The sequence below is a fragment of the Schistocerca cancellata genome, chromosome 12 (assembly GCF_023864275.1).
Source record: "Schistocerca cancellata isolate TAMUIC-IGC-003103 chromosome 12, iqSchCanc2.1, whole genome shotgun sequence".
NCBI lineage: Eukaryota > Metazoa > Arthropoda > Insecta > Orthoptera > Acrididae > Schistocerca > Schistocerca cancellata.
Genome location: NC_064637.1, coordinates 28344154 through 28371872, shown reverse-complemented (window position 1 = coordinate 28371872; position 27719 = coordinate 28344154).

Genomic DNA, 27719 nt, shown 5'->3' with positions numbered 1-27719 from the left:
CCTAATAAGATAGAAGGAGGAGGTCAGAATTGAAAAAAGCGCTGTAATTGTAGCTTTGCATCATAAAGGCTATCCTAGCAAGGCAGTAGTAACAACATTTGGCTTAACCAAGCCTACAGTGGTGTGTACATTGCTCCAGTTCAAGCAGACTGGTGCCAGCACAAGTGTTTGACAATCTGGAAGACCCTGAGTAACATCGTAAAGCGAAGATTAGTTCATATGTGTACAGACTAAATGTGAGGACTCTTCCTGCTCCTGAAATTGTAAACAATATGTGAGGAGCTCCAGCCTTTGTCTCAGCAGAGCAATGCCATTTATGTGAGCATGACTTAAATGGATGGACAGAAAGAAGTTGAACTGATTGCAATGGGCACAGCAATGTAAAAACTGGAGAGCGCAGCAGTGGTCCGAGGTGGTGTTCGTTCATGAATCAAGTTTTAAATTTGGAAGCCTTCACTGAATGTTTACGCATTGACTTCGTAGAGAACATATGAAATCAGTGTGCAATGCCAATGACGAAGAGTGGTGGAGGGTCGGTCACTGTGTGGGGATGTTTTGTGGGTGACAGAACCAGTTTTCTAGTGATAATTAATGGAACATTAAAGAAGGAAGGATATGACAAGGTACTGATCAACAATTCAGTTCAATCTGCCAAGAGACATATTAGTTGTGGCTTGTTCTGCAGCAAGACAATGATCCCAAACAGACTTCTAAATTGTGCCAACAGTAAGTCAATAGAGGAGAGATATTTGGGAAACTGAAGAATACGGTCTGGTGAAATCAGCCACCTCACTTAAGTCCCATCGAATACTTACGGGATGAACTTGAGGGAGGAAGGAAGGAGATTAGTGTTTAATGTCCCGTTGACAATGAGGTTATTAGAGATGGAGCACAAGCTTGGATTAGGAAAGGATGGGGGGGGATGTCAACTGTGCCCTTTCACAGGAACTATCGTGGCATTTACCTGAATTGATTTAGGGAAATCACAGAAAACCTAAATCAAGATGGCAGGACACGGGTTTGAACCATTGTCCTCTTGAATGCCAGTCCAGTGTGCTAACCACTGCACCACCTCAACCACTGGGATGAACACGGCAGGGAGATCAGAGAACTGAGGTCATCTAATGTTGAAAAATCTATTGATTACTGATGTATTGCACTGTAATCCCTGCAAAAATATTATCTCCATAATGCCAACAGTCTGTGCAGCTGGTCTTAGCATGAAGGGTACTTAATGACAGAGAGAGAAAATATTTGTATTGTTAGCCTATTTAGTTTGAAGAGTGTAGTTGTCAATGAAAATAAAGTGTACAGCTTTTTTCATAGGTGATCGAATACTTTTGACCTGTAGTATATACTTGTCGTGGTCTTCAGTCCCGAGACTGGTTTGATGCAGCTCTCCATGCTACACTATCCTGTGCAAGCTTCTTCATCTCCCAGTACTTACTGCAGCCTACATCCTTCTGAATCTGCTTATTGTATTCATCTCTTGGTCTCCCTCTACAATTTTTACCCTCCACGCTGCCCTCCAATGCTAAATTTGTGATCCCTTGTTGCCTCAAAACATGTCCTACCAACCGATCCCTTCTTCTAGTCAAGTTGTGCCACAAACTTATCTTCTCCCCAATCCTGTTCAATACCTCCTCATTAGTTACGTGATCTACCCACCTTATCTTCAGCATTCTTCTGTAGCACCACATTTCGAAAGCTTCTATTCTCTTCTTGTCCAAACTAGTTATCGTCCATGTTTCACTGCCATACATGGCTACACTCCATACAAATATTTTCAGAAACGACTTCCTGACACTTAAATCTATACTCGATGTTAACAAATTTCTCTTCTTCAGAAACGCTTTCCTTGCGATTGTGAGTCTACATTTTATATCCTCTCTACTTCGACCATCATCAGTTATTTTGCTCCCCAAATAGCAAAACTCCTTTACTACTTTAAGTGTCACATTTCCTAATCTAATTCCCTCAGCATCACCAGACTTCATTTGACTATATTCCATTATCCTCGTTTTGCTTTTGTTGATGTTCATCTTATATTCTCCTTTCAAGACACTGTCCATTCCGTTCAACTGCTCTTCCAAGTCCTTTGCTGTCTCTGTAATTCTGTCAATGTCATCGGCGAACCTCAAAGTTTTTATTTCTTCTCCATGGATTTTAATACCTACTCCGAAATTTTCTTTTGTTTCCTTTACTGCTTGCTCAATATACAGATTGAATAACATTGGGGAGATGCTACAACCCTGCCTCACTCCCTTCCCAACCACTGCTTCCCTTTCATGTCCCTCAACTCTTACAACTGCCATCTGGTTTCTGTACAAATTGTAAATAGCCTTTCGCTCCCTGTATTTTACCCCTGACACCTTTAGAATTTGAAAGAGAGTATTCCAGTCAATATTGTCAAAAGCTTTCACTAAGTCTAAAATTGCTAGAAGCGTAGGTTTGCCTTTCCTTAATCTTAGTAACAACAATAAACAGAAAATAAGCAAATATTGAGATCCTTCTCAAGGAAGGTGATTTATTTACTAAACTAGACAGGTTACAATGAAGTGCATACCATGTACTCTGCTGAAAAAGGAAACTGCAACACCCTCAAAGAAATGGTCATTTTTTTGTCACATGATGTGACATCATTGTAATTCAGGTCAAATGAAACACGTGTCACAGTGAAGGGTGTCCTGTCACATCACTACAATGCATACCACTCTCTGATGGCAATGCAGGTGTATATTCTCACACACATAGATGATCATAAAGGTGCCAAATGGCATCCTGTGATACATTGCCACAAAGCATCTTGGGCTGTTTGTTGCAACTTGGCAATGGTCCTTGCAAGCTCTGGAGAAAAAGTATGTTCCCAGAGAGACAGCCTGCAGAATCAAAAGAGATGGTGCACCGACAGCCCTCATGAGCATCATGACTACAATGAATGAATAACTGACACTAAAACCCCTCAGTACGCACTTGCTATACCCAAGTGCCACTGAATAGAGTCCTTTCGAGTTTTGCATTTTTCTTCCTTGTAGCATATATTAGGATCTTCCTGTTGTGGTTTCCTGGCAGAAAACAGGTTTGATACATCTATTCACATTAGTCTATTCTCTGAAGTTCTCTTCATATTTACATGACTAGTGCAACTTACATATGTTTCGAAACTGAGAAATCCTCAGTGCCTTGGAATGTGTCCTATTTATTATTATTATATTTTTTTTTTTTTTACATGAAGTTGTACCACAAATATCTTTTTTCCCCCCATACTGATTCAATTGCTTCCCAGTGTTTATTCAATCCACCCATCAAATTTTTAGCATTCTATTCTTGTCTGAACTGCTTATCATCCAGTTTCACTTCTACATGGCTTTACCACAATTACCTTCAGCAACTATTTCCTAACACTTAAATTTATATTAGATATTAACAAAATCCTTTTTCCAGAAGTGCATTTTGTGCTATAACAATCCTGCATTTTATGAGGGGCACTCAAATAACAACCTAAAACTTACTGCAAGTGGACCGTGGAACAGTTCCATTCAGAAGTAATCACTGTACATGTTAAGGCATTTATCTCACTGCGTGACAAGATGATCAACTCTTGTTTTGAGGAAGGCAAATGGCTGCTGATGATTCCACAACTGCTATCACTTTAGCACTTCCTCTTCCAACTGAAACTGACATACATGCATGCATATCTTTCTTTCTTCAGATAACCAAAGAATTGAAAATCACACGAAGAAAGATTTGGGCTGTATGGAGGATATTGCAGCATTTCCCAGCAAAATCAGAGAGGCATACACTTCATCCAATTGGCAGCATGGGGGCAAGCATTATTATGCAGCAGGATGATTCCACCTGACAGGATTCTAACAGCCTAAGGTAAAGTGGCTAAGCCAACAGTGAAAACATTGCACGTCTCCCCCACCAAAGCAACCCAAAACTGTTCACATAAATTCTGTTAAGGCCATGATGACCTTCATGCATGAGGATGCCCACCTGCCACATTGTGAATTGGAGAAAGGCTACACTTCAGCGACTTGTAATGTTTCCCAACCAACATCCTCCATAATGCCTCAATCTTTCACTGTGTGATTCTCACATCTTTGGCAGTCTGAAGAAAGACATGCATGGATGTAGGTTTCACCTGGACAAGGAGTGGGGTGCTGTTGTGGATCCATCAGTGGCCGACTGCATTCTACAGAACAGGGATTGATAGTATCATCTTCCAGTGGGATAAATATCTTAATTTGTGTGATGACTGCTTTTGAATGGAACCACTCCATGGTTCTGTCATGTCAGGTGATCAGTTCTCATTTGACTGCTCCTTATATAGTGTGTTACATAAAGAACACAATTTCTAATTGAATAACAAAGCACCTAATTTATTTGAAAATTACTAGTATTACTGTGTGTTTTGTATTAACAAAGACTGCAGTTAAACACGAAACAAAATATTGGGCAAATGTCATCCGTGGCTTTGTCCACACACACATTCACTCTTTGGACCAAATTTTGGAAGACTCTAGAGCAAAGTTCCACATTAATTTGACCCATGACATATCTAATTTCTACCTTTAGGTGTGGTATGGTTCAACTAAATGCAAGATCTGACATGCCTCCACAAAAGAGTCATATGGTGTCATATCACATGACACCAGTGGCCAGTTCAGATCGCCATTGCAAAGATGAGGCAAGCAGGAAATCTTTCTGTTAGCAACCTAATTGTTTCTACAAGCATTGTGGCAGGTTGCCCTCATCCTGTTGGATGTCTTTCACATTCAATTCTTGCCCTTGCAATTGCACCCGTAAAAACTGTGTTATCATCTGGCAATAACAATCACCAGTCACTATCACTGCATTTCCAATCTTGCCTTCAAAAAAGTATGGCCCATTGAGTCAGCCAGCCCACAACTGCACAAAACACTGACTTGTTCCGGATAAAGACACTTCTCACTGACTTTGTAAGGATTCTTTGTGCCCCAAACCCGGCAATTTTGTTTATTCACATAACCTTTAAGCCAGAAAGGTGCCTTGTCACAGAAATTTTTTTTATGAATACCCAATCAGCAAATACTTGTCCATTGACCTCAGCTCATGTGTTGTTTGGATCATAAAAGAATGCAAATGCAGATCTTTTGTTAAAATTCAATGCAAATTCCTTCTCAGAAGGACTCACCATTGAGGATGGTGGTGAATTCACTTCACTGCACTTGTAGCAGTGGGACACCGATAACCGAGACATTCCCTACCAGTTGACAAGAATGAGGACATCAATGTGATTTTATGTTTCCTGTCAATCCTGTATCTTCAAATTTCCTTACCAGTCTCTGCACTGTTGACACATTAGGCACATTTTGGATACCATACATTACACGTCTTCAAATGGTCTCTGCATGGCATTCAATGTACTTGAAATGCCCTTTCAAAATCTGGATTGTTGATCCATCACGTATCACTCTATTTTAGCTGATAACAATACACACAAATGCCAGTTGACAATGACAGTCAGTAATCGCAATATCTTCAGATAACAGTAGCTTAAATTTCATGTCTGGCAACCTAACAAAATGAAAAAGGTGCTCAATTTAAAAACAGCATTCCTCATGGGACACCCCTTATATACTCTCCACTACAGCCATTGTCAGCTACTTTACTGCTCATTTACTACTTTTTGTGTCTCATTTCATTTTAGAACAACATTAATTGATGCTTATCTTATAAACTCTTTACAAGATCCCGTTCAGCTGCCCTTCATCCTTAGTCTTCACTGTCATAATATATTTCTTTTATTTCTTTTTCCTGACCTGTAAGTCCCAATCCAAATTTGTCTTTGGTTTCCTTTACTGCCTGCTCAGTGCAGAGACTGAATAACATTTGTGATAGGCTGCAGCCCTGTCTCTCCTCCTTCTCAGTTACCACTTCCCTTTCATGTCCTTTGACTCTTGTAATGGCAACGCCCTTTGTGCACAACCTGTACACTGCCTTTTGCTCCCTGTATTTTATGCCCATAGCTTCAGAATTTTAAATCTGTGTTCCTGTCATCAGTGTCAAAAGCTTGGGTTCTTCGTATGACCATTAATTTTGAAGATTGCATAATTTTCATTGAGCGTACAACCCTTATAAATCTACAGAATCTTAAACTTTTCTGTTTTTCAGCAATTCCATGCCTAATTTATGCTACAGACAGCTTATTAGCAGAAAGAAAATTGAGAACTTTTCCACTTGTGTCCTGACAGGAACAGTACTTGACTAAAAAATAAGACATTATTGCAACTTGACAACAAGTTATGTCAAATACCTCATAATTCACATTCCTGCTACAAAAATGCTGATTTGGCACATTAATATGTGGCCTAATTACATGTAGGAGATTGAGCAAACAAATTCTTCAATAAACCATGACAATTGGCAATTAAAAACAAGTGATTTGCTCTAAGTAAGCAAGTATGCAAACTTTCTACTATCTAAAATTTTATTTCTTTTGAGTCACCCTTCATATGTTGTAATGCACACATAACAAAATGAATTTTAAAGTTCTGCTAATTGTACTTTACTTTCATATTCCTTGCTATGATCCTCCTTTCTCCCAAAGCTCTTCAATCTGTAATTCCAACCGACTGCTGTAGCATTAAGAGTTAAATGTATCTCCTTATCTTGACCTCTTTTCTGTTTAATTTCATCATAAACATGCAGATCTCTAATACTGTGGTAAACATTCACACTGGCGTTACTTCCAACTGCCTCATTCTTCTTCGTCAACACTGTATAGTAATACAACAGTTTGCACATGAAGCATATTATTATCCACATTCATTGCTTCATACAATTTTTAATGCCCAATGAAGCATATTTACAGTCTATATTTTTAACAACATGTCATAAATCCACACATCAAAATATTATATGCAATTTGCGGCTAACACAAGCCGATTACAATGCATGTTGTCTCATGATGAATTAGTTAGTGTAAGGTTGAGACATACTAGGAATTAGGCCCAATCCTACAGATTCATGTGTAGTATGTTGCAAATAAAATATTTTAAAGAACAATTTAACACCCTAGTACTGGGTGATTATAATTAAAATGCAGCTGCTCACAGAGGTCCAGTGTGTGCTGTACTTATCATGTGGCAGCAAAACTTGGTAGATATTATAATGCGTAAATACAGAAGTGATTTACTCTGGCAAAAAATATATTCCAATTTTGGCAGCCAAGTGCAAATCTGGCACTGTGAATGCAAGAAAGATGTATAGACATGTTTGCACATGAAATGGATTAGGAACAGGACATGAGTAGAAAAGTTGAAAAAAGACAGAAGGGAATAATTGCCATTTTATTACTAAGCACTTCTTACACAATTTGTTCAATACGACCACTGGAGATGTCTACAAAATGCTGTATGGCATTAGATTTGCACCTGGTGGCCAAAATTGAAATTAATTTTTTCCCAATCTAAGTTTGTTCAGCATTATCCCATTAGTGTATCTACCAAGATTCACCACCATAAGGTAATTACAGCCCACACTGGATCTCCCTGAGCAGCTGCACTTCAGTTGTAACAACCCAGCATTTTACTCGAGTCCAGAATCAGACATCCCCAGCTACAATAATAAATAAGTTATAATGCAAAGTAAAGAATAATAATTCAGTACTTAACTACAGTATACCTGGAAGAATCCTGGAGATACTAAAAGGTATCAGATAGATTATATAATGGTAAGACAGAGATTTAGGAACCAGGTTTTAAATTGTAAGACATTTCCAGGGTCAGATGCGGATTCTGACCACAATCGATTGGTTATGAACTGCAGATTGAAACTGAAGAAACTGCAAAAAGGTGCGAATTTAAAGAGATGGGACATGGATAAACTGAAAGAACCAGAGGTTGTAGAGAGTTTGAGGGAGAGCATAAGGGAACAATTGACAGGAATGGGGGAAAGAAATACAGTAGAAGAAGAATGGGTCACTCCGAGGGATGAAGTAGTGGAGGCAGCAGACGATCAAGTAGGTAAAAAGATGAGGGCTAATAGAAATCCTTGGGTAACAGAAGAAATACTGAATTTCATTGATGAAAGGAGAAAATACAAAAATGCAGTAAATGAAGCAGGCAAAAAGGAATACAAACGTCTCAAAAATGAGATCGACAGGAAGTGCAAAATGGCTAAGCAGGGATGGCTAGAGGACAAATGTAAGGATGTAGAGGCTTTTCTCAGTAGGGGTAAGATAGATACTGCCTACAGGAAAATTAAAGAGACCTTTGGAGAGAAGAGAACCACTTGTATGAATATCAAGAGCTCAGACGGCAACCCAGTTATAAGCAAAGAAGGGAAGGCAGAAAGGTGGAAGGAGTATATAGAGGGTTTATACAAGGGCGATGTACTTGAGGACAATATTATGGAAATGGAAGAGGATGTAGATGAAGATGAAATGGGAGATAAGATACTGTGTGAAGAGTTTGACAGAGCACTGAAAGGCCTGAGTCGAAACAAGGCCCCCGGAGTAGACAACATTCGATTAGAACTACTAATGGCCTTGGGAGAGCCAATCATGACAAAACTCTACCATCTGGTGAGCAAGATGTATGAGACAGGTGAAATACCCTCAGACTTCAAGAAGAATATAATAATTCCAATCCCAAAGAAAGCAGGTGTTGACAGATGTGAAAATTACCAAACTATCAGTTTAATAAGTCACAGCTGCAAAATACTAACGCGAATTCTTTAGAGACGAATGGAAAAACTGGTAGAAGCGGACCTCAGGGAAGATCAGTTTGGATTCCGTAGAAATGTTGTAACACATGAGGCAATACTAACCTTATGACTTATCTGAGAAGAAAGATTAAGGAAAGGCAAACCTACATTTCTAGCATTTGTAGACTTAGAGAAAGCTTTTGACAAAACAATGTTTCAAATTCTGAAGGTGGCAGAGGTAAAATACAGGGAGTGAAAGGCTATTTACAATTTGTACAGAAACCAGATGGCAGTTATAAGAGTCGAGGGGCATGAAAGGGAAGCAGTGATTGGGAAAGGAGTGAGACACGGTTGTAGCCTGTCCCCGATGTTATTCAATCTGTATATTGAGCAAGCAGTAAAGGAAACAAAAGAAAAATTCGGAGTAGGTATTAAAATTCATGGAGAAGAAGTAAAAACTTTGAGGTTCGCCGATGACAGAATTACAATGTCAGAGACAGCAAAGGACTTGGAAGAGCAGTTGAATGGAATGGACAGTGTCTTGAAAGGAGGATATAAGATGAACATCAACAAAAGCAAAACAAGGATAATGGAATGTAGTCAAATTAAATTGGGTGATGCTGAGGGAATTAGATTAGGAAATGACACACTTAAAGTAGTAAAGGAGTTTTGGTATTTGGGGAGCAAAATAACTGATGATGGTTGAAGTAGAGAGGATATAAAATGTAGACTCGCAATCGCAAGGAAAGCGTTTCTGAAGAAGAGAAATTTGTTAACATCGAGTATAGATTTAAGTGTCAGGAAGTCGTTTCTGAAAATATTTGTATGGAGTGTAGCCATGTATGGCAGTGAAACATGGACGATAACTAGTTTGGACAAGAAGAGAATAGAAGCTTTCGAAATGTGGTGCTACAGGAGAATGCTGAAGATAAGGTGGGTAGATCACGTAACTAATGAGGAGGTATTGAATAGGATTGGGGAGAAGATAAGTTTGTGGCACAACTTGACTAGAAGAAGGGATCGGTTGGTAGGACATGTTTTGAGGCAACAAGGGATCACAAATTTAGCATTGGAGGGCAGCGTGGAGGGTAAAAATCGTAGAGGGAGACCAAGAGATGAATACACTAAGCAGATTCAGAAGGATGTGGGTTGCAGTAGGTACTGGGAGATGAAGAAGCTTGCGCAGGATAGAGTAGCATGGAGAGCTGCATCAAACCAGTCTCAGGACTGAAGACCACAACAACAACAACAACAACAACAGTATTTTGATGATGTGATGATTTGTAAGTAATTCTTTGAAAATCATGGTAAAACACAGTTTTATGTTTGTATTCTTTATTGAAACCACACAATTTCAATTTTACAACAGACTGTTTGCAGGTGTCTACTGACAAAGTTAACAGAAACAATATAAATAAGGGAAATGGCCTTGTCATTGGATGTGACCGGAGTGTCACATTATAAATGAGCAACGTGTTGTAAAAGGGCACAAACTGAGTCATTTAGCAAACAGAATATGAGTATTAGCTGATTATATTTTTCATTTATACTTTATTGGAGGGCTTTGCAGTTTAGTGATTAAGTGCATGCATGGAAGTCTTTTTGTGACTGTACAACAATCTCAATCAAAAAACAAAGATTAACTTCTCTTAGTTGAGACCTACAGTCATGAAAGAGTTTGTAAATGACAATATGTTCACCTTTTGACTGTAAAACTGGTGATTTGTTAATCCCAATATTGCAATTTTGATCATTTGGCCATTATCATGTGGGAATAACTGCACCTTAGCACATGTCAAAAACCAACAATCATCTGACATGACAAAGAGAGATGGTTCCATAACATTGTGTTCCTGATTACAATTTTTTGTATGTACTGCACTGTTCCATAACATTTTGTGGGGTAAATGATTCCATATTTGTTTTTGTTTTATATAAAATAGAAGCTGGTTTCACCGCATGCTTTTCTGTGGGCTCATATAGATTTGTTCCTGCGTACAAATCTGCATGTGAACTACTTGATTTAAAAACGTTTTAATATGTTGCGCATTTTCTACTTTATGTTCACACCATTCTTCTGTACTTTCTCACATTTAATGGAGATTTTCATGCTAGCAAGCTTTTGACAAAATTGGTATTTAACTTTTTTACATCTTGTCATTGAATGACTATGCAATTCTGCTTTGAATACTATTGGTTTTTGCGACAGACTATGTTTTGTAGTCTCAGTGACTAGAGAACTCTTCCTCGCAAATACTACAAAATTCAGCAGCAGCTACAAATATTTTTTCACACATTATTGACAAGTACTAAAAACAATACATTTTAGCAAAAGTTGGTGCACAAGAATCATCCTCCCACTCCAATGAGTTCTACATTAAATGCAAGAAAGTGTGGAAATGAACACAAACAAAAATAAGGTAGAATATGAGCAATATACTTACGATTTAGCAGTTCGTACATGGATTTGTAAGCAGAAACAAATATGTATGAGCCTGCAGAAAATCATGTGATTAAAGTAGCTTCTATTTTATCTGAAACAAAAACACAATATGAACAATATTATGAAACAGATGGACTGCAATTCACCTCAGTGAGCTGCAGACAGGTATAATGAAATGAGTACTAAACATTTAAGCTCTTGGCTGAAAGGCCGTGTTCAGAGGTAGAAAGCACTTATATATTCACACACTCGTGGCCACTGCCACCTAATGTGGAATCATTTATCCCCTGCAATATTACTGGTATTAGCAAAAATCAGACAGAGTAGGAGTAACATATTTACAATACGATTTATGGGAACAGGATACGAGTAGCGGTGTACGGAATAAACCTCCCCCAGTAATATTTGCACATACATATATTTCGACAATTATCATACACATGCACACAGTACAAGGTATAAGAACGGACCGAATTAAAATGGTGGCCCGGATGAGCGACCTGAGTCCCAAAGATTAATGTTGTCTATCATCGATATGACCTATTGACGCCACACAGCCCCCCCACCCCATGGCAGTAAGGAGTACTGCATATGAGTCTTGAGGGAAGACGATGTGGGCATCGAAGTTGCTGGTAGCCACACAACCAGGACCTACACCCCTACCGGGGCGGAATGTGGAGGCAAAGCAACAAGAGGCAGGTCCACCTCGAAGTCGTCGAGCCAGCGAGGGTGGATGATGCGGCGGCCAGCCTGAGAGCAGGTGGGTTGAACGGCGGATAATGGGGTGTGGGTGTGGCAAGCCCGGGTGCTGATCGAGCTGTCCAGTGAGGTGAAGGTGTGAATTGTCATCAGGTCACACTCACAAGGGAGGGTGAGGCTATGCACAACACTGATGTTTAACTGGTTGTCGGGTGGCGGGGCTGTGGTGTCTGTGAGTTGAATGAGAACTCGAACATCGAGAGTGATGACTGAAATGTCGTCCACGTGGTGTGGGGCTACATTGCAGAGCAGGGTGTCTCCACAGTCGACGAGGTAGCAGCAAAACCTGCACACGAGGTGGAGGGTGACGTGTCTGAGAAACCCGCAAAAGGTGACAGGGAGGTGTCAGGTGAATAAAACAGTGTGGTGGCCCGAGGAGAACATTGTCGGACTGCACAGCGGGACGGAGACTGGCAAGAGAATCATTAGGAGGATCAGACTGAGCCAGCAGAGGGACATCGTGGTCCACGAATGCTGGTTTGAGTTGGTGTAACAAAACAGTTTGAGGACTGGCTTTGACGTTGATGTCGAAAGATGTATCGCCCTGCTGGAGGACTTTAAAGGGGCCTAGATAAGGTTGTCAGACCGAATTGTCTCTCAGCATTACATGGGAGCAAGTGTTGAGAGTGGTTGGCAAGTAAGTGTCTGGCAGGAGTGGCTGCAGACGTGCATGTTTGAAATGGGTGTGCATGCAACTTATGACATTGGGGGGGAGGGGAAGTCTTCAGGTACTTGAGGCTGAATGAATTCCCCTGGTAGGATGGGGTTCTCCACAAAAAACGAATTCTGAGATATTTCCGTGTAAGTCAGGCTCGAAAGTTGAACGGAGACTGAGCAGTACTCGTGGAAGTGCTTCAGACCAGAGGCAGTTGTGGCACCTGAGTTCTGCTTTTAGAGTGCGGTGCCACCATTCCACTAGCCCGTTGATTTGTGGGTGGTAGGCTGTGGTGTGAATTTTCTTTATGCCACAGATGTTACATAAAATGGTGAACAGGGAAGACTGAAACTGCCGACCTTCGTCAGTGGTGACGGTGGTCGGACGACCGAACCTAGCAATCCGTGAGGAGATAAAACCCTCGGCCACAGTCTCGGCAGTGATGTTAGGTAAGGGGACTGCCTCTACTCGGCGGGATGTGTGGTCAATTGTGGATAGAATGTATCTGTGGCCCTCTGCGACGGTGGAAGAGGATCGATATGTACATGACGAAATCGTCCTGGAGGGATGTTGAACTTGCCCAGTGGTGGAGCAGTATGATGGCTGACTTTGTTGCATTGGCAGGGGATGCAGCTGTGTGACCAGGTCTGACAGTCCCATTTTATATTTTTCCAAATGAAACGCTCAGAGATGAGCCGTGTACTGGAGCAGACACCAGGCTGAGCGAGGTTATGCAGAGTTCGAAGGCCTGCTGGCGCAGGGAGGGGAGGGGGGGGGAGGGAGTAATGGGCGTAAGGTAGTGGTAGAAGAGTCACACCACACATTGCTGGGGAATTTAGCTTTAGTAAACACAAGGGGTGTTTGAGGGTCCATGAGGAGAGCTTGAGATTCCTCGTCAGAGGCTTGTAGAGTGGCCAGGTTGGATAAGTCAATGAAGCGTGAAATAGTATAGATCTGCAGCGACATTTGATATAGCGAACATCAGTTGTGAATTGGGAGACTAGATCAAAGCGACAGGGTAGGTCCTCGGGGTGGGCGGAGGGCAGGGGGTTTGCAGAAAGCATCTGTGAGGATGAAGAACGAGTGACCCTCCACGTTGGGGCAGGAGTGTTTGACAGCCTTGTCGACCACAAGGAGATCCCTATTGAAAGTGGAGAATTTCTTCTGAGCTGTTTATAGAATAAATGAAGAGGGGAAACCGTGTCTATCTTGCGTTGCTGTAGTACCGATCCCACTCCAATGTCACTGGCGTCCGTAATGATGAACAGCTCAGCCAAGAGGTCAGGGTGGGCGAGTGTCACGGCATGAGCTAAAGAAGTCTTTAATGCATTGAAAGCCTCCAGCATAGTTGCAGTCCAGTGAACGGGTTTGAGTCCTGAAGTCTGTTTACCCAACAGCGCATGTGTCAGTGGGGCCGGCACGGCAGCGGAAGAAGGCAGGTGACGACGGCAGTAACTTATTGTGCCCAGGAAACATCAGAGTTCTTTGTAAGTAGCCGGGGGCGGCAGTGAAGTGACGGCTTGCACACGAGATTTGGGAGGCTGTATTATGTCAGTGGAGATGGTGTGACCCAACAAAGTGACGGAAGGCTGACGCAACTGTAATTTTTCTTTGTTGACCTCAATGCCATTGGGTAAATGATTTTCATGTTCCTCAGCTGACTTGCTGAAAATTAGTATATCGTCCATGGTGGCTCAAATGAGAGACCTGAGTTCCAAAGATTATTGTTGTCTATAGTCAATATGACCTACCGACGTCACAAAGAGTGCAATACAAACAAGAAGTAATAACCAGGAACACAATGGAATGAAACCAGCTTCTGTTTACTATGAAACAAAAACAATATTGAATACTTTAAATTACTTAACAAGAAAATTATGTGTGCTTCACATGGTTTGGCAGCAAACCAAGGTGATGTTACCCAAAGTCCCTACTTAAGTTTCATCCCCCTGATAGCACCAATCGAATAAAATGACAAAACTTGTTTAACAGTACAACAAACATAAGGCTGTAAGTGAACCTGTCCGTCACAGCTTCTCATATCATTATATCATATGAAAGTAAATGCATAAATAATAGAATTCTTACCACCTACATCAAGTTGTTATGCTACTTTAGAATCAAGTTGCCTAGTCATTTGGATATACCATTTGATACTTGAAAGATATATTGGTCCATCAGAAGAAAAACGAACTGACAGTCAATGTCAAGAGTTCTTTATCATTCAGGAAAGAATGAAATAAAGTAATGTAATTAAGAAAAAACAAGAGAAAAAGGAAATACATTTGATATTAAACTACAGCTACTCATTTCAGTTTATAACATTGGTGAGTAGGTTGTTTAATGACTAAAGAAAATTCACCATTCCTCTGTTGCATAAATATATTGAAAAATTTATTACTGTACTGAAAATGCTGATTAACAACAATTGTGAATCAGACCTACTGCAGCTGTTGACTATGGCTGATTGTGACAGAGTGCATATCTGTTCCACGCACAGTGCTGAACTATTTGAAGAGTTAAAACAAGAAGTATTGCACATAAAGCAATACAACAGCTGTAAGAATGACCATGCATGTAAAAGCATTATAATGTAACCAGGCATCCAGTAGTACAATTAAATGCTGTGATGCAGTCAGTGTTATGAATATAATTGCATGGAACAACTAGAATTAGCATTGTTTCATACCTTGTACAAGAATGATTGGTTTTAAAAATCTACTAGTCAACTTTGACAGCAATTTACATACATCATAGCTGGAAAGGAGAAAAAATTAAGCACCTGTATTATGTACTAGCTACACAAGAGCTTGTGCTAAACAGAGGTATATAAAATTCCATGTAGTTGTGGCAGGGTTTACATAGGAACTACAAAAAGAAGCATCAATACACGGTTGACGGAGCACAAAAGAAACTGTCGCTTGGGAAATATCGGCAGTAGCGGAACATGTTTTTAGGGATGGAGATCACGAAACAAAATTTGGTGAAACAAGCGTGCTAGCAAGGACGTCACACTATTATACACGTATGTATAGAGAGGCAATTGAAATCCACAAACATCAATACAATTTTAATCGTAAAGAAGAAGGATTAAAATTGGATAAGATATGGGGTCGACGTTGCATCAATCACGTGACAATCGAGAGAACAGACGATAGCTGCACATTGACGCCACGTGACGTGTGGTGGCGCCCCCTACGATATCCATATAAGTGGCGGCCCCAGCTCCTAACAGCCAGTCGTCGACTCACCTCGGAAGATGTTCTCCATAGTTGAGAACGAAACGTCAGGGAGAAGAAGTTCTACATATCGACCACGGCAACTTAGCCCGGAAGTGTTTACTGATGGAGTAATGGGATGCTTAGTAAATCACAGTTTGGATTTCAAAAACACTGTTCCACGGAGACAGCAATATACAATTTCACTGTCCACATTATAGAGTCTTTAAATAGTAAAACATCACCAATAGGAATTTTCTGTGACTTGTCCAAAGCATTATGTTATAGGAATTACAATACTATGGTATGAATGGAATAGCATATGAGTGGTTTAAGTCACCTACAGAACAGGAACCAAAAAGTTTCCTTATATGGGTCAAGTGATTGAAATAAGTTTACCACTACATCTAACTAGTGTTAAATTACATTAGGTGTTCAACAGGATTCAATCATCGGTCCCCTTCTGTTCTTGATATATGTGAACAACCTCCCTTCTTGTCTGAAACAGGAAGCTGAACTGACACTGTTTGCTGATGATACAAGCATCATTATTAATCCAGTAGAAGAAAGTCCAATTGAAAATGATACAAATAAGGTCTTTGGAAAAGTCATTAATTGGTTTTCTGCAATGGGCTTGCTCTAAACTTTGAAGAAACACAGTACATCCAATTTTCTGCTGCAGAAAGTACAGTTCCTTCAATAAATATAACACATCAACAGAAGACAGTAGACAGGGAAGAGCACACTAAGAGTTTGGGTGTACATATAGATGAGAATCTTAATTGGAAAATTCATATTTCGGATCTTCTAAAGTGACTAGGTTCAGCAACTTTTGCACTCAGAATAGTTGCCAATTTTGAGGATATAGAAATTAGTAAGTTTGCATACTTTCACTCTCTGATGTCATGCAGAATAATATTTTGGGGTAACTCATCATTTAGACAAAAAGTATTCATTGCTCATAAGAAAGTGGTTAGAATAATGTGTGAGGTTCGTAGTCGCACGTCTTTTTAAAATATGTTTGATACCCTTTTTATAATGAGAACTGCCTGACTCCTCAAAATAGCCATTAACTGCCAACATCATGTCTTCATTTGTAGAAAATTTTCGACCATCAAGTTTGAGAACAGAAAATAATCCGAGGCAGCTAAATCTGGTGAATAGAGTGCATGAGGTAGCAAGTGAAACTTTAATTCATTAATTTTGGCCATTTCAATAACGGACTTGTGAGTTGGTGCATTGTCCTGAGGAAACAACACTTTCTTCTTGGCCAAATGTGGCCATTTTTGCTTGATTTCTTCACCCAGATGTTTCAGTAAGTTTGCATGATACTTGCCACTGATAATTTCTCCTTTTTCAGTGTAGTCAATGAAAACTATCCCAAAAAAACCCACACCATGACCTTGCCTGCAGATGAAACAGTCTTTGGAGTCTGTTCTCCAATTTGTGACATTGCTTTGATTCTTTTTTTTGTCTCAGGAGCGTAGCGGTGGACCCATGTTTCATCCATGGTTATGAAAAGGTGCAAAAAATCAGCTATATTGCTCTGAAACTTCTCTAAACACTCAACTGAAACATGTTTATGACATTGTTTCTCCTTGAGTGTGGGAAAATGCGGCATAAACCTTGCACACAGTTTTCTCATGTCCAAGTTCTCAGAAAATATGTGATGTACCACACATTCTGAATTGCCTGACAGCTCATGCACTTAGTAGACGATCATCCAGTACTGCTTTGTGGATTTTTTTCAACATTTCTGGAGTCATCACCTCATTTGGTCAACTACTGCGATGCTCATCTTGGCAGCTCATACGGCCTTGCTTAAACTCAGGCATCCAATATTTTACTGTTGTCAACAAAGGAGCAGACTCTCTCAAAGTAGAAGCTTTTATTTGCACTGAAGCATTTCAAAAAGTATACTGCATCAGGTAACAATGACCAATTTTCTCCATTTTACCAAGTTCACACAACATTCACTACTGGTGGCTGCCAAACAAATACTGACAGTGTGGCATCTTCAGACTTGAAACATATGCTTCATAAATCATATACTTTCTAATTCAGAGGTATTTTTCAACAACAATTGCCATCTCTCAGTCAGTTCAGGTACTCATGGGACCGCCCTCGTATACGGGCTTCATTTCTGGATCCTGATAAATGTGTAATAGAATTCTAAGATCTTTTTATAATATTTGTAGAATATTTAGTTTTCTTCCAATTTTTTGTAAAAGAAATACGCCCTCTTGATTTACTTTTTCCTGTGATAATCATGATTTTCTGATACTTCTTGTTCCATTGCTCAAATATGACCAATTTAATGTACGAAATTCTCGTTCTCTTCATTGCCAGGAACTTCATCACTCAGCTCATGGAACTATTCCAGTCAGACATTAAGATTGCTGCTAAACTCTGTCCTAGTTTTCTTTTATCTAAGATGTTTATTCCACAAACTAGAGGTTTAGAGAGCATTATTTCTCATAGGTAAGTATTCTATGTAAAAAGCAAATTAACTGTAATTAGTTTTGATGTATCTAAAGTAATGTACATAAAAGTTCAAGTGAAAGTAGGAAACCAGTGAAGTAATGTACACTTTGTTTCAGATTGTAGCACTTGTGCTCGTGCAGATGACAAGTGTCCTCCTAACTACAATTATGTTTCACAAACAGTTCAACCCAATGTAACTGAAAGCCAGTGATGGCTGAAGCTTACAGATAGAGAGTTAATGGCATGAACTCCATCAATCTGAGACAAAATGTAGATGGGAAAATCATGTGGGACAAGTGTCTCCCGCACAAGCAATGGAGGGTTAAAAGAGGAACTGGTATCTGCATGAAGCAAATACTCAGACTGTAATAAATGGAAGACAAGCAGCATCAATAATAAAAATGGGTAGCATGCACGAATAGTAAGACGAACTAGCAACACCTATTACAGCACCTCGATGATGGCAAGATGCAATGCTGATGTAGCAGCTGAGCATTCCACAGCCATAACCCACTGTGTTGATGTTGGGTTTTCGGGTACCTCGAAGATTCTTTTCATGAGTTTGAGTGCTTACTGGCAAATGATATTTTAGTGCAGAGTCATGCTACAATTAGCAGTATTTTGAGAGATTCTGAGAGTGTGGTTTGAAATGTTTTCAGTGAAAAAACAATGGTCTGATCACAATTTGTACTAACCACTGCTGACATCATAAAAATTAGGAGTTAAGTATCATGTATTTCCTAAGAACAATTACACCAAACAAAAATGATTAAAAAGCTTATAAACATAATGATTCACTTTCACTTGCTAATGCTTTTGCATGGTTTATGAATAGGATTTGACAAGCAAACTATTGAATCTTCCTCTGAAACACAAGTTGGAACCTGATGATGTGCCAGCTGCGTTTCCCATGCTACAGAATGGATATAGGTGGAAATAATGAGCCTAATATCAGGATGCTACACTGGATATAAAAACGAAATTACTGTAAATAAGTAGAAGAGATTCTGCAAGTAAGGGCAGGGTGAATCATCTAAAACGCTCATGGCAAATCTTGTGGAAATGGGAACAGGTGTGGTTTTCACAAAATGAATTGTTAGTCAGGAGCTCATATTGTTAACCAAGAAACAGATCATAATAATACTTAGAAAGTGTTTTGCTTGTGCAAACATACAATTTTTTAAATGGAATAATGCCTATTGACATTAAGAAACTAAAAGTGGTATACCTCAGAATGTCAGTGGGGTTTGTTGCAGGAATCTAGTACGAGTCATTTATGCATTATAATATTGTACACAGTTTCCACACTGACACTTGTCTGTGCCATTAAACCTGCATAGTTGCTACGTACAATATTCTTATGTTTGCTTGTATGTTACTTGAGTGCATAAAGACTTGCTAATCAGTTAATATGTGACAGGTCATGAGTGGTTGACGGGATTTACTAATGCCTAAAAAGCAGACACACTCATGATGTACAAAGAGTTTCATAAGAGTGTAGTTAATTCTTGTATAGTGTATGAGGCAAGATATCCCAATAGATATTGACCATCTTGGCAATTATTTATAATCTTCAATGAGTTACTAAAAGTGGTAGCGTAACACCTAAACATTGTAATGGAAATAAACAAATTAGGACAGAAGATGGGGCAATTAATATTCTTGCTGCTGTTTGCAGTTGATCTGCAGAATCGCAAGAGGAAGTGGTACGAATCGGACAAGTGCCCTACACACTCTTCTCTGACACAGGTTCCATCCCTATCACATCTGTAAAACATTACTATGAATTAATTTTGATTTAAGTTAAAGTACTCACCATTGCTGGTGACCTGTCGCAGCAGAAGTCCCAGAAAACAGCGACTGTAGGATTTAACCATAAAGTCAAATGAATTTTTAATCTAGTATAATGTTTCAGCTGAATATTTATCATCATCTCAAAGTAAATAAAACCATCTTGACAAATCTAAAATAAGTTGTAACATAGTTACAATAATGAAATGAAACATGCTCAACAAGCAACACACTTTCCGTCCAAATACACACAAATCACTGACCCCCTATGCCAATATGTCTACCCCTATGTATAAATTCCAAACAATCACGAACAAGTTTAGGATCATTTTTTGAATAACTAACAATTAAAATTAACATATAAAAACTGAAAATGCGTATATAAATGTATGTTTACTCCAGAATGACAAGTACAATTCTATGTTGGGTCATATTTGAGATACTATTTGAGTATAATTTCTCAAATACATAATTGCAATAATGCATTTACATATCTCGTTAAGTACTTGAGTCTCCCTTCATGTATAGAACTTCTACACTTTGAAGTAAATGAAATCATGCAGTAATAATTTTTTCTAGATGAGTTACATATTTTTTTGTATACCTGTGTACTTCTGAATTCATCTGGAGAATGCATGTTATAAGTGAGTCTGTTATGTTTCAACAAACCCAAAAGAATTTGTGAAACTGAAAGTTGAACAAAACCTTTTCTGACACATGGAGAAACAAATTTTACTTATGGTCTGAAATAAATCCACTATTTGATTAAGTATGTAAATTAATATGAAGCATAATACAAAATTATTACTCAATAGCAGAAGGAAAGAACAAGTTCTTTCTTAACTATATGAGCTAATATGTAACTTAGAGTTTCAAAGCTAGTAAAAATTCTTAAGTGTACATGCACTAATCTCTGTACTTTACATAAATGTAAATAGTCTTGATATTTGCAGTATGCAGACTGCTTCATAGAGAATCTTGAAGTGTGCAGTATGCAGACTGCTTTATAAGATGACATGCCTGACCAAGTATCTTGAAGAGTGCAGAAATACTAGCTTGTTTCCCAGATCCTCCTGTAAAATAGGCTTTTGTCAACAATGGCAAGTGTTGACACGGTAAGCTAGAAGGATCTCAGCAATAGAGGCATATGCATGTGGACAGAGGGAAGGAGAGCTTGGTACTCTGATGAGAAGTAAGAAATTAAATAGAAGATTCAGAGTGTTGGAGTTGAAGAAGAAAAGATGACAGACCCCAAAGACAGGACACCCCCCCTACCCAGGACCCCCACTGTTCCAGAACTTCACTGTGGCACTGGAGAGAGAAGAGTGTTCAGCATTCTGTGCAGAATGGACTTGACACAGCTTCGCCTTCCCAGTCCTCAAATATTAACCCCAACACTTACTACTGACTAATCAACAAAGGGTGAACAATTTGCATTCTGCAGGAGAGAGTGAATGACACATATAATGCTGTATTGGTTAATTCAAGTAACAAATGCTAGATACTACCAACTGACTTACAAGCAGCCCCTCTAATATCTGGGTTTGATCTTACATAAACATGAAACATTGAAACCTCTGACATATCTGAGACATAAACATGAAAATAATAAAGAGAGGTACAGAATTACTGTGTTCCTCTGATATCTGTTGCTGCTCAAACATAAATTAGCACATAAACATGAAAATTTAGAAATAAGGTAGCCAAATACATCGAATCACAACATATCCCATAACAATTAATAAACAAAGTCAACTAACTGACTCGTTGGGCAGATCATACAAATGTAAAATGTTCATATTATAAGAAGTACTTTGTCATGCATCAATATGTTTGCTAAACACCGTAAAGTCAAGTATGAAAATATTTTTTTTTTTTATGTCACATTTTCAAAATTAAGCAGCAGGCAAGTCTGAGATACAAAATTTTAGGTTCCTAAAATCTTGGCTGAGTGTCATGTTCTCCTTACAATAGACAAAGCATATATGAAGTGCTATTTCAAGTTCAAGGACATATTTCATGTGTTTATAATGTTACAAAATTATATATAAGGCAAAGGTAAAAGATGTATATTTTTCCAAGCTCCAGTACGTATAAATAAACAGTTGTTAGCAGAGTGATGGAATTAATTAAGTCAAGATATTGTTGTTAATAACTGCCGGGGTATGCTAGACACCACAAGAAAGCAGTTCACATTTAAGGTCAGGAAACCACAAGGATGGACAGAGGAATTTGCCCGCAATAATTGTCAAAGGCACCTTCTCTCGTAGCTAGAAAGTCATCATCCCAATTATTTATTTATTTATTTATTTATTTATTTTTTGTAGAGACTGAGAGCCACCATGGCCAGCTGCCACTGTAGAATCAGGTTTATACTGGTAAGTTAAGTACCCACAGGGTACTTCCAGAATGTATACTGCTCAATAACCAGTTGACAGTCATCTCATTGATCATCACCACACTAGATATGATGTAGCAACATCACATCAGACAGTAGATAAAACTGGGCACAGATAAAGGTAAATTCCGACATAGATTAAATTAAAGGGTGAAGTACCACTAGTTACATATGAATGAGTAAAAAAAAAAAAAAATTGGATAGTTCAGCCATCCTAAAGGTTTGATCTATATGTATATATTTTCTCATCAGTTATAAAATAATGAATTAACAAGACTTCAGTTGAAAGTAGATGTCTGAAGAAACAATAGCTATACCATGAATACAAATCCGCATGGGCTGCAGACAAATACCTAATCTTTGAAACATTATAGATTTGCCTTGTGCTGCACATTACATTCCAATTGTTTATGACTGTCAGAATACAAATAATACAATAACATAATATTGGACTGGTTTTCATTAAGTACACATTAGTGAAAAGCATTGGCTTGCTTCAACATTGAACAGCACCTAACCTACTTTCTTCATCATTACAAATTTTCCGTTCGAACGTCCTACGGCGCCTGAGATTTATAGCTGAGCAGACATTATGACAAAAGTAATATGCAGAATCCTTATATCTGTATCAGACAGATAGCATAATATATATAGATACCAGACATGGAGCAATCATCCAAGTATGTCTGAATACACAGTGCACCAAACCCTTCTAAAGATGGGCCTCTGCAGCCAATGACCCGTGCACGTGCCACAACATCGGCAACTACAACTGAAATGGGCATGTGACCTTTGGCACTGGAAATTAGTACAGTGACAGAGCATTGCTCAGTCTGGTGAATTATGATACTTTTTTAATCACACTGATGGGAGGGCGCAAAGCCTCTGTCTTCCAAAGGAACAGATGGCAGTGGCTCAATTATGCTCTGAGGACATTCAAGTGGGCATCCATAGGTCCGGGAGAGCTCGTGCAAGGAGTATTGTGCACCCCTTCTTAATAATTATGTTTTCCAACGGCAGTGGCATTTTTCAGCAAGATAATGCACCGTGTCACAAGGCGAAGAGAGAGTGACGGAGTGGTTCGAGGAACACAGTGGCAAGTCCAGTTGATGTTCTGGTCCCCCAACTCACCATATGTGAAATTGGTCCGGATGTGACTGAATGTGGCGTCAGAGATCAGCATCCCTCCCTGGAATTTATGGGAATTAGGTAACTTTTGTGGTGCCAGCTACCTACAAAGACCTCATTGCTTCCATACCACAATGCTTTGCCACTGTTATCCCTGTCGGAGGCGGCCATACCCGTGATTAGGTAGCTGATCGTGCTGTTCTGGCTGATCGGTGTATGCACAAGTAAATAATGTGTATTAATGACCTTGTGGACAATGTTAAAAGTAAACTCAGGCTTTTTCCAGTTGATGCAGTTATCTATAATGAAGTACTGCCTGAATGAATCTTCATAAATATTCAGTTAGATCTTGATAAGATTTGAAAGTGGTGTTCTTCAACTTGATGTAAATGTTCACTAGTGTAAAATTGTGCACTTCACAAAATGAAAAAAAAAAAAAAACATAGTAACCTGTAACTATAATATCAATGAGTCACTGTTGGAATCAGCAAACTTATACAAATACCAGGGTGTTACACTTTGTGAGGATATTAAAGGGGGATGATAATGTGGGCTGAGTCATGGGTAAAGCAGGTGCCATACTTTGATTTATTGGAGAATGCTGGGGAAATGCCCTCACTCTACAAAGGAGATTGCTTACAAATCACTCATGTGACCCTTCCTAGAATATTGCTCAAATGTGTAGGAACTGTACCAGATAGGACTAACAGGGGATATTGAACATATACAGGCAAGGGCAGCACAAATGGTCACAGGCTTGTTTAATCCAAGGGAGAGTGCCAAGAGATGCTAAAGAAATGGAAGTGGCAGGCTCTTAATAATAATTACAGCACACATGAAGGTATCCAAACAATCATTCTTCCTGCACTCCATATGTGAATGAAATGAGAAGAAATCCCTGTACCTGGTATATAAGGCTATCACCAAGAGAATCTTGTAAAATCAAATTCAGACAATTTACAATTTTGACAGTTCCATCTATGTATGTATGTGAAACTATCATGTATGTCAAAGCAAACTGTGCACTAATGCTAAACAGAGAAGTACACATTTGTAGCACAAAAGTTAAAGTTTGTTATCACATCAATGGTACTTGACTACAACTGGCTTATAAAGGTCCTGCTAAAGCTGGGTGCTTATTACACAACAGGCTACCAAACAGTTTACAAAATACAAAAGCATTACCAGTTTTTAAAACAAAAGTAAGAGAGTTCTAGACAATAGTTTGGCTGTACAAAGTTAAGGAATACTTTGGGAATAGTCCAAAAGAATCGGAAAGAAATTGCTCTACTATGGCACTTTCCTCAGAAATGTTTTACATATAAGGCATCGATGACAAGTAAATGTGAAAAGTTTCTTATGTTTTGTCAACACTCAAGTACTGCAGCTGAAAGAAAAGTTGAGTGCCTATATTTATTAAATTAAATCAGAAATAAAGTTTTGGTTTTTCCTTTTCATTAATTACTATATGTATCTACACAAGTAAGTCTACTGTAAAATAACCTGTGTGCTCCGTTTCTAATTCGCCCTGTAACTGTAATTGTAAATGATATTGATGCATCCAATATCATTCTAAACAATGGCCATAAATAAGTAAATATTTGTTGAAAAGGAACACACTCACCTCTCTCTCTGTGGTTTCAGTAGCCTGAGATGCAGTCATGTGTGTGAGCTGCATTTTGTGTGGGCGCGTGTGCGCACATGCACACGTATGTGTCTGTCATCTATTTTTGACAGAGGCCTTTTGTGAGTCTCTTTGTTGTGGACATCTGCGACTCAGCATCTCTGCTATATGGTTAGTGATGATGATGTTTGGTTTGTGGGGCGCTCAACGGCGTGGTTATCAGCGCCCGTACAATTACCCAATCTTCGCTCTGTCCAATTTCGCCACTTTTCTGGATGATGATGAGGACAACACAAACACCCAGTCATCTCGAGGCAGGTGAAAATCCCTGACCCCGCCGGGAATCGAACCCGTATATGGTTAGTAGCAACTTTCCTTTTCATAGTACTGTTACATTTCATCCTGGATTTTACAGTGTTGAAATATTTGGTGATTTTAATATAGATGCAAATCCAAAGAATGTAGTAAATTTGAAGCTCACTGGCATATTAAACTCGTAAAATCTTTTAAATATAATACATCTGCATCTACATCAATACTACACAAGCTACTGTATGGTGCATGGTGTAGGATGCCCTGAACAATTAATTCTTATTTCCTTTCCTGTTCCATTTGCAAACAGAGCGAGGGGAAAATGACTGTCTACATTCTTCCATGAGAATCCTTATTTATCACGTCTAATCTTCATTATCCTTGCATGAAATGTAAGTGACAGTAGAATTGTATTGCAATAAGCCTCAGATGCTAGTTCTCTAAATTTTCTCAATAGTGTTCATAGAGAAGAATGTTTCCTTACCTCTAGAATTTCCTATTTGAGTTCCCTAAGCATCTCCGCAATACTGGCATGTTGACTGAACCTACCAGTAACAAATATAATGGCCCACCTCTGAATTGCTTTATGTCTTCCTTTAATCTGACCCAAAACCTCAAATAGTACCATGGCTTTTGTTGTGAATTGGCAGGAGCCAATTCACGGAGTTTGGAGGAAGCCGAAAGGCACGCGTTTAAGCTCACGCAGGCTGGCGTGAGGTCTAGAAAATGACAAGGAATTACAGTAGCCAAAAATAGTGCATAGCTTCTGGAATACTTAACTTTAATCCATAATTGGAGAACATCGCTCTCAATGATACATAATTACAATCTCTGGCAAAGTCTGCTGTACAACTGGGTCGAGTGCTAGGAAGTCTCTCTAGACCTGCCGTGTGGCGGTGCTCGGTCTGCAATCACTGACAGTGTCGACACGCGAGTCCGACGTATACTGACGGACCGCGGCCGATTTAAAGGCTACCACCTAGCGAGTGTGGTGTCTGGCGGTGACACCACAGCTTTCACTATTATGTCATCTGAACGATACTTTACTAAAAGTCAATCATTCACCTTCCCTACTACAGTCCTCACATGCTCGTTTCATTTCACATCGCTTTGTACCATTATGCCTGGACATTTAATCGACACGAATGTTTTCAGCATTACACTAGTAACACTTATTCAAGCATTTCTGGTTTGCTTTTCCTACTTATCTGCATTAATTTACATTTTTAGACATTTAGAGCTAGCTGAGATTTATCACACCAAATAGAAATTTTTGTCTAAGATATCTTGTATTCTCCTAGAGTCACCCAATGATGACAGCTTCCTGTGCATGACAGCATCATCGACAAACGGCTGCAGATTGCTGCTCACCCTGTCTGCCACATCATTTGAGCATACAGAAAAAAATAGCAGTCCTTTCACATCTCCCTGGGGCACTCCTTACAATATCCTTGTCACTGACTAAGACCAGCCCTCAAGGACAGCACACAGGGTCCTGCTACGTGAGAAGTCTTTGAGCCGCTTTCATTTCTGGAGACCTAACCTTTATGCTCGTGCCTTCAGTAACAGTCTGCAGTGGGGCACCATATCCAATGCTTTTTGGAAATCTGAGAATATGAACTCTTCCTGTTGCCCTTTTTCCCTGGTTTGCAGTAGATCATGTGAGAGAAAGGCAATCTGAGCTTCACATGAGTAATACTTGCTAAAACCGTGCTGATTTGTGGACATAAGTTTCACAGTAACTAGGAAATTTATTGCATTCGAATTCAGATTGTGTTCTACAATTTTGCAGGAAACCGAATGTTAATGATACTGGTCTGTAATTTTTTGGGTCCTTCGTTTTTCCTTCTTATACACAAGAGTCAACTGTGCCTTTTTCCGGGCACCTGGAACTTTTCAGTGGATGAGAGATTCATTAATTCGAGCTAAGTAAAAGGGCAATGCCATAAACTACTCTTTGTAAAAGCTAATTAGGATTCCATCTGGACCTGTGACTTATTTGTTTCTAACTATTTCAGTTGTTTCGTTATGCCAGGGATGACCATTACTGTGTCCCCCATATGGAAGTTTTTGCAGCTGATCAATGTTTGTATGATTGTCCTGTGTGAATGATTTCTTAAACACAAAATTTAAAACTTCAGCTTTCCTTCTGCTGTCTTCTACCTGCATGCAGGTTGGTCAGTGAGTGACTGGATAAAAGCCTAAGACTTGAT